At 44.8% G+C, this 8,724-nt stretch overlaps 1 long non-coding RNA gene across 1 annotated transcript in view; it reads left to right on the forward strand.

Moving 5' to 3' along the window:
• The first annotated feature begins 3,174 nt into the window (after positions 1–3,174).
• Positions 3,175–8,724, forward strand: part of LOC129392839 (uncharacterized) — a 6,159-nt gene continuing 609 nt past the window's right edge. Inside the window, exons 1-3 of the long non-coding RNA XR_008619485.1 lie at positions 3,175–3,285; positions 3,828–4,237; positions 6,796–6,872. This is a non-coding gene — a long non-coding RNA (uncharacterized lncRNA). The remainder of the gene's footprint in view (positions 3,286–3,827; positions 4,238–6,795; positions 6,873–8,724) is intronic.

An 8,724-nucleotide genomic window follows, 5' to 3' on the forward strand; every position in this document is an offset into this window, starting at 1 on the left:
GGTCTCTTGTAGACCACATATATACCGGTCATGTTTTCGGATCCATCCAGCCAGTCTGAGTCTTTTGGTTGGAGCACTTAATCCATTTACCTTTAAGGTAATTATTGATATGTATGTTGTTATTACCAGTTTTTGAATTGTTTTGGGATTGTTATTGTACGTCTTTTCCTTCTCTTGTGTTTCCTGCGTAGAGAAGTTCCTTTAGCATTTGTTGTAAAGCTGGTTTGGTCGTGCTGCATTCTCTTAGCTTTTGCTTGTATGTAAAGGTTTTAATTTCTTTGTCAAATCTGAATGAGATCCTTGCTGGGTCGAGTAATCTTGGTTGTAGCTTTTTGCCTTTCATCACTTTAAATATGTTCTGTCAGTCCCTTCTGGCTTGCAGAGTTTCTGCTGAAAGATCAGCTGTTAACCTTATGGGGATTCCCTTGTATGTTATTTGTTGTTTTTCCCTTGCTGCTTTTAATATTTTTTCTTTGTATTTAATTTTTGATAGTTTGATTAATTTATCCATTCTTCTGCCTCAGTTATTCTGCTATTGTTTCCTTCTAGAGAATTTTAAATTCCATTTATTGTGTTGTTCATCATTGTTTGTTTGCTCTTTAGTTCTTCTAGGTCCTTGTTAAACGTTTCTTGTATATTCTCCATTCCAGTTCCAAGATTTGGGATCATCTTTACTATCATTACTCTGAATTCTTTTTCAGGTAGACTGCCTATTTCCTCTACATTTGTTTGGCCTGGTGGGTTTTTACCTTGCTCCTTCATCTGCTGTGTGTTTCTCTGTCTTCTCATTTGACTTTGGGGACTGCGTTTGGGGTCTCCTTTTCACAGGCTGCAGATTCGTAGTTCCCGTTGTTTTCGGTGTCTGCCCCCAGTGGCTAAGATTGGTTCAGTGGGTTATGTAGGCTTTCTGGTGGAGGGGACTGGTGCCAGTGTTCTGGTGGGTGTGTCTGGATCTTGTCTTTCTGGTGGGCAGGTCCGCATCCGGTGGTGTGTTTTGGGGTGTCTGTGACCTTATTATGATTTTAGGCAGCCTCTCTGCTCATGGGTGGGCCTGCATTCCTGTCTTGCTAGTTGTTTGGCATGGGCTGTCCAGCACTGGATCTTGCTGGTCTTTGAGTGGAGCTGGGCCTTAGTGTTGAGACGGATACCTCTGGGAGATCTGGGTCTTAGGGTTGAGACGTATACCTCTGGGAGATCTTTTGCCGTTTGTTATTACAAGGTGCTGGAGGTCTCTGGTAGACCAATGTTCTGAACTCTTCTCTCCCACCTCAGAGGCACAGGCCTGATACCCGGCCGGAGCACCAAGACCCTGTCAGCCACACGGCTGGGGGTGAGAGCAAGAGGTAGCTTTGGTACATCTCAAAGACCACCAATGAGATTGACTGACCATTTTCTCTCCATCAGTGAAGAAAACAAAATTCAGTCTTCGGTGAGTCAGCCACTTTGGTAGCCAGCCTCCGAGATGGCCCTAATCATTCCCTAATTATATCCCAGTCTTCACGGACCTGTGTGCCTCCTCGCACTTGAAAAGGGCTGACTTTTTAACTAATAAGACATTGCAGAAATGACAAAGTGCAGCTTCCAAAGGTATAAAAGATATTGCAGCTTCTGCTTTGGTTTCTGCTAGATCACTCATCCTGAGGTAAGCCAACGGCCATGTAATGAGGCCACTCAAGCAGCCCTAAGGAGAGATCCTTGTGGCAAGGAGCTGAGGCCTCCTACCTACAGCCACGTGAGTTGAGTCATCTCACAAGTCACAATACTTAATTTTACTTATTTTTGGTTGTGTTGGGTCTTTTTTGCTGCACAGGGTTTCTCTAGTTATGTCGAGCAGGGGCTACTCATCGTTGTGGTGCACGGGCTTCTCCTTGCAGTGGTTTCTCTTGTTGTGGAGTATGGGCTCTAGGTGCATGGGCTTCAGTAGTTGTGTCACGCAGGCTCAATAGTTGTTGCTTGCAGGCTCTAGAGCGCAGGTTCAGTAGTTGTAGCACACGGGCTTAGTTGCTCTGCGGCATGTGGGATATTCCCAGATCAGGGATTGAACCCCTGTCCCCTTCATTGGCAGGCAAATTCTTACCCACTCTGCCACCAGGGAAGTCCAGTGTGCTCTTTTTTAAACCTAGTCTGTTTTCATTATTTTCTTTTGTGTGTGTGTGGTACTCGGGCCTCTCACTGCCCTGGCCTCTCCCGTTGCGGAGCACAGGCTCCAGACGCACAGGCCCAGTGGCCATGGCTCACGGGCCCACCTGCTTCGCAGCATGTGGGATCCTCCCGGACCGGGACACGAACCCATGTCCCCTGCATCAGCAGGCGAACTCACAACGACTATGCCACCAGGGAAGCCCTGTTTTCAGTATTTTCTATCTTAACGATTCTGTATTAAATTAAAAAAATACTCCTTTCTACCCCTCCTCTTTGAGGATTATGTATGAAGAAGTATGTCTTATTTATTAATCTGAAATTTTCACCTTACTTTTAAGAAGTAATCACAATGTCAAGTATTTAATACCTTTCACTTCCACCTTGAAAAGCATGGATATTAACGTGCTAATATAATTACCTTCCCAAGTCTACCGTTTTTAATTTTTGTTATGTATAAAAAACAACTAAAAATATGCATGGTTTGTAAGGAAATGACAAATTTCACAAAATTCAGAATCTGAATACACTGTATACATAGCTTCTAGATAAAGACACAGAAACTTGCCAGATACTCAGAGGCCCCCTGGTCCCATTCTAGTGACTCCCCTTTAGGATTAATATTCACCTGGTATCTAACAAAAAGATCACTTTACCTGTATTTTGTATTTTATATAAATGTAATGGCACAGTAAAGTCAGTTTTGGATTGGGCTTTTATATTTTATGTTGTTTGTGAATATGCCTATATGGTTGCCTGTTGTTGTAATCACGCATTGCCACTGTTGCATAGGATTCCATAGTGTAAATACATAACTATTAATTAATTTATTCCAATGTGTATTACAATATAAGTGATTTTCACTTTGTGTCTATTGAGAATAGCACTGGAATATAAATTCTAGGACTTGACTTTTGGCGGTGTGTGTATAAATTATTGTTCCGTATACATGTAGTAGTAAAATTTTTGAGTCATAGCTTTCATGTGTTTATCTTTGTAGATATTTCTAAATATTTTCAAAACATTTGTATGATTTTTCATCCTCAGCAGCAGTGAATGAGATTCAAGGATTATACACATTCTTGTCATCTTGATAATACCTGTCATTTTCATTTGAACTTTCTGGTTGGTGAGTGGTAATTCCAGGTATGACTTTTTTGCATTTTATTGACTACTAAGAAGCCAAGCATCTTTTGATATGTTTACTTAACAGTCTGTACTCTCTTTTTTGAAATATCTTTTGGTATATTTTTCCCATTTTTCTATTACATTATCTTCTCATTGAAGACTTTTTTTTAACATCTGAAGACTTCTTGTTTAGGAGTTTTAAATATATGCTTGATATGAGTTCTTCTCTCTTTCTGTCTCTCCTCTTTCTTTAGATGAGTGTCATTTTTTAATGTTAATATCATCTAATTTATTTTTTTCCTCTTTATTTATTTAGTCTTAATTCTATTTATTTATGTAGTCTTCTTATATGTAGCAGAATACATTATTTATTCTAAACCACAAATATGTTTTCGTTCTTCAATAAATCTAATTATTAAGCTATAATTTAACTTTCTAAACTAAATATGTTGTATCATAGTGAGTATTAATTTTTCTATGACAGATGAAAGGTTACATTATTCAGAAAATGTTGTATTCAGCTTTCTTTTTATTTGCTCCTACTTCTCATTGATTCACAGAGGTAAACATCCCTTAATCCATGGATCTGACTTTTCTCTGATTTCTCATGGTCATTCTCAGTAATTCTTCTGGCCTCCTGAAATCTTTAGCCATCCCATTATTCGACAAAAGCAAAAACCTTCCTTGGGCCTTTTTCCTCAGAAGATTGATTGTTCTCACATTTTAAATGGGAGATTGCACTAAGTTAGGAGAAAATGCCACTGGGGTCAGAAGCAACCGAACCGCGAGTGACAACAGCTGCAGCCGCCATTCCAGAGCCCTATTCCCCTTGCTGCAGGAGAGGCGCACGACAGTGACGTCACGGGCGCGCCAAGGCCTGGCGGTCGGTGGCTGGCGCGGCTCAGTCAGGCCCGCGGAATTGGCGAAGTGTGTGGAAGGAGCGGGATCTGTAGAGCTCAGCAGCGGCGAGGTCGGTAGGTCCGAACAGGGGATGTTGGCTCCAGGCCCCGGCCAAACCTGGGGAAGGGTGCGCGATGGAGGCAGGACCGGGGTCCGGCGATATGCGGTGATGGGGCCCTGGCATTAGGAGCCAGGAGGGCGGAGGGCTTGTGGCGATCGGATGTCCGATCCCTGCAATGCTCTTTGTCACCCTCACAGCTCCTGTCATGGCTTGGCCAGTTCGGGTCTCACCCTGGAACTCATGAGGGTGTGGCAATGTTTTCCCAGATGTGGTCCCCGTGTAAAGTCTTTGAATACAAGTATTTATTGAGAGTCTGAGTGAATGGTCAGGCCTGGGGTCCGAGACGAAGAGTCCGGAGTCATAGATCCAGGCTCACCCTTCCCTTAGAGCTCCCCAGAGAGCTGAGGGCCCCGAGGGCAAGCTGAATGGCCTTCAGCGTATCTTCTCTTCAGTCAAGAGAACTCATCGCTTGGTACGTTTCCCCTTTCTTTTCAGCTGAGGTTCATTCTCCCCTCCCTTGTCACCCTTTCCAACTTCTCATCCTGAACGCACTGCTTTCTTGGCTAGATCACCTCCACCGGCTTTCCAGTCAGCTACCTCAACTCCGTAAATAGCAGCGAGGAGGGTCCTGCTGGATGTCCGATCCCTGCAATGCTCTTTGTCACCCTCACAGCTCCTGTCATGGCTTGGCCAGTTCGGGTCTCACCCTGGAACTCATGAGGGTGTGGCAATGTTTTCCCAGATGTGGTCCCCGTGTAAAGTCTTTGAATACAAGTATTTATTGAGAGTCTGAGTGAATGGTCAGGCCTGGGGTCCGAGACGAAGAGTCCGGAGTCATAGATCCAGGCTCACCCTTCCCTTAGAGCTCCCCAGAGAGCTGAGGGCCCCGAGGGCAAGCTGAATGGCCTTCAGCGTATCTTCTCTTCAGTCAAGAGAACTCATCGCTTGGTACGTTTCCCCTTTCTTTCCAGCTGAGGTCCATTCTCCCCTCCCTTGTCACCCTTCCCAAATTCTCATCCTGAACGCACTGCGTTCTTGGCTATCACAAAGCAATGGTCAGGCAGAATATTCTACTGGAATTCAGTTGTTCAGGTTGCCAAAGAGCCTTACACTACTGGTACTTCTTGAACGGATCCCGAAAATGGGTGTCAGATCATTTCTGTAATGTCCAGTGCCTGGGGTAGGAGATAAGGTAAATGCGGATTAACCACCTGGGAGGTTCTTAACATCTGGAGAAAGAGTTATCCTTTCATGACATACCGTTATAGAGATAAATGCTATTAAATTTCAAATAGCATTTTTTTTTGTGGTATGCGGGCCTCTCACTGTTGTGGCCTCTCCCGTTGCGGAGCACAGGCTCCGGAGGTGCAGGCTCAGCGGCCATGGTTCTCGGGCCCGGCCGCTCCGCGGCATGTGGGAACTTCCCAGACCGGGGCACGAACCCGTGTCCCCTGCATCGGCAGGCGGATTCTAAACCACTGCGCAACCAGGGAAGCCCTCAAATAGCATTTTGATACACGATAGACTTTCTGGAGTGTTACTTGTTAAGCCAGCAGAGGAGAGGGTTTTGAGTACTCATGGGTGAACAGAGTCTTTGGATAGGGCAGTGGCTCTTGAGTGAGGGTGATTTTGCCCTCACCCTTCCCCCAGGACGTTTGACAATGGCTGGAGACATTTTTCTTTGTCACATCCGGAGCGGGGGGTGGTGCTGCAGGCATGTAGTGGGTAGAGGCCAGGATGCTACTACATATCGTACAAGGCACAGGACAGCCCTCCCCACCGCCCCCAAAGAGTTATTTGGCCCCAAATGTCAAGAGTGTGCTATGGAGAAACCTTGGATAGAGGCTGAGGACTGAAGAGAGGCTGAGGTTGTCAGATGTACTCTCACTTCAGGTAGTCAGTCACATTAGCCAGACTGTTGTGTGGCCCTGCCCCTTTCCCAGAATCTGTAGCAGGCACATTGCTGCCAATGCTTGTCATGTCCTTGGGATGAGAAAACCTTGGGGGCTCCTGAAAGTCATAAACACAGGAAGGAGTGCTTTAGGAGGGTGAAGTGGGAGCAGAGAACTTGAGGAAGAACAAAATGGTCCTCATGTGTTTGGGAAATGTGCCAGATGGAAAAGAGATGAGGTGTGTCATGGGGTGTTCCATTCCAGAAGGCAGACTGGGACTGATGCGTGACAGGGAGTCAGATTCTTGCCAGAGGGAAAAGAGATGAGGTGTGCCATGCAGTGTACCATTCCAGAAGGCAGACTGGGACCGATGCGTGACAGGGAGTCAGATTCTGAATTTGGTATAGACTGCGGTAGCAACTAGCAATGCCTAGATCTGTCTAGAGCGGGTGCTGGGTTTTCTGTCACCGCAGAGTTCCTGTATAGGCTGACGACCACTGATTGGGGATGTGATAGAGGGGGGCTGATGTAAAGGACGCTCTGAGATAGTGTGATTCTACACTACTTTTACGATTCTTTCCCAGGACTCGGAGCTCCTGGTTCGTGAGCTGCAGAGCTCCTTGGATGTCGGCTCTGACATGTTTCATCCATTTACATGTGCCACTCATTTTTCAGCTACAAAACAAAGAATCGCTTTGCACAAAGCCAGAAGGGATACACTGAAAGAATTATCGGGAGAGAATAATGCATAGGTATGTATTTGCATTGACTTGCTCCAAATATTTGAGACAGGGTAGCTGGTTAGTGGCTGCTTTCTCGTGCTCGAGCCCTTACAATGTGGTCACCTCAGAATGTCATAGGGATTGGAGCCTGTCGGAGCGTGTCTGTCTCTGCGCATGGCCCCTAGTTTTTTCTTGTCATTGCTTTACATACTGTGAAAGGGCCTTGTCTTTTCCTCCTGCTCACAGCAGACACTGAGTAACCCCTAGTTGTTACTGAGATGCGTATTTCACGGTATAGTACTTTAGAAATGAGAACGGTTTACTTATTGTGGAAACCAATGTCAGCTCCTGGGAGTGTTAGTGTCCCTTGGTATTGTTTTTCCCAAGGCTGCCATGGTAACTGACGTTGCCTGGTTACTCGCTAAGGTTTGAAAAGAATTCTTCCTTGGATCTCAGGTGATAGTGGTACATTCCTTCATTCATTTATTCATTCATGTACATTCCTTCCTTCATTTATTCATTCAGGAAATATTTTCTGAGCACCAGGTATGTGCCAGGTAATTTTCGTATGGACAGTGAACGAAACAGACACAGTTCCTGCCCTAGTGAACTGTATATTCTGATTTAATTGGCTTGGGGTGAGGCCTGGCCATTGGTAGTTTTTAAAATCTCTCCAGATGATTCTAATGTACAGCTAGGTTGGAGAATCACAGTTATAAATGAAGCACTGTGGGAATTGCAAAGGCATTGCAGAAATTAAAAGTGGCTCTTGGTATTCCTTCACTATTCCTGCATTTTCCTGGCTGCATCAGGACTGTTGTACAAGTGCTGATCCTTTTCTTTTCAGCCCTTTTCGCTGTTTGCCTAGACCCTTTATCCCTCTTTCTAACCGAACACGCTGCCTGCTTCTTGTCTTTCAACCTGCAGTCCATCGTCTGTTTGGGATTTATCCTAAAGGTGGTGGGAAGCCACTGCAGGGTATAAACAGAGAAGTGGTGTTAGCAGAGATGCCTCTTTCAGACACCATACTGGCTACTGTAAGAGAATGGCTAGGAGGGGCCAGGAGTAGATTTGGGGAGACTCATTAGGAGACTGGCTTTGTGCACAGTGGTGGCCTTGGAGATGGAGTAAAGCAGGCAGGTTCGAGTCGTATTTGGAAGGTTAGTGATGGCTTGGAGGTGAATAGGAGTTAGTGATGAATTGGATGTGGGGAATGTGGGTTAAGGATGTGTAACTGGTTAAATGGAGGTGCTACTTGCTGAAATGGGAAAAATTTTCTCCCCACATATTGGCCTGATAAACACCTTGTCACCCTTTAGAACTTGAATCAGAGATTCTTCCTTGTTTTAATTTATTTTATTTTATTTTATTTCATTTTTATTTGGGCTGTGATGCCAGCTTGCAGGATCTCAGTTCCCCAACCACGGATTCGACCCAGGCCCCCTGAACTGGAGGCACGGGGTCCTAACCACTGGACCACGGGCGAATTCCCAGCAGAGATTTTTTTCTTTCTTTTCTTAGTATAAGTTTTAATGAATTGATTAATTAATTAACTTATTTATTTTTGGTTGCGTGGGGTCTTCGTTGCCGCGTGTGGGCTTTCTGTAGTTGTGGCGAGCAGGGGCTACTCTTCATATTTTGTTGAGGATTTGTGCATCTATATTCATCAGTGATATTGGTCTGTCATTTTCTTTGTTTGTAGTATCTTTGTCTGATTTTGGTATCAGGGTAATGGTGGCCTCATAGAATTAGTTTGGGAGTGTTCCTTCCTCTGCAATTTTTTGGAAAAGTTTGAGAAGGATCGGTGTTAGCTCTTCTCTAAATGTTTGATAGAATTCACCTGTGAAGCCATCTCGTCCTGGACTTTTGTTTGTTAGAAGAT

The sequence above is a fragment of the Physeter macrocephalus genome, chromosome 15, assembly GCF_002837175.3.
Source record: "Physeter macrocephalus isolate SW-GA chromosome 15, ASM283717v5, whole genome shotgun sequence".
Classification (NCBI taxonomy): Eukaryota; Metazoa; Chordata; class Mammalia; order Artiodactyla; family Physeteridae; genus Physeter; species Physeter macrocephalus.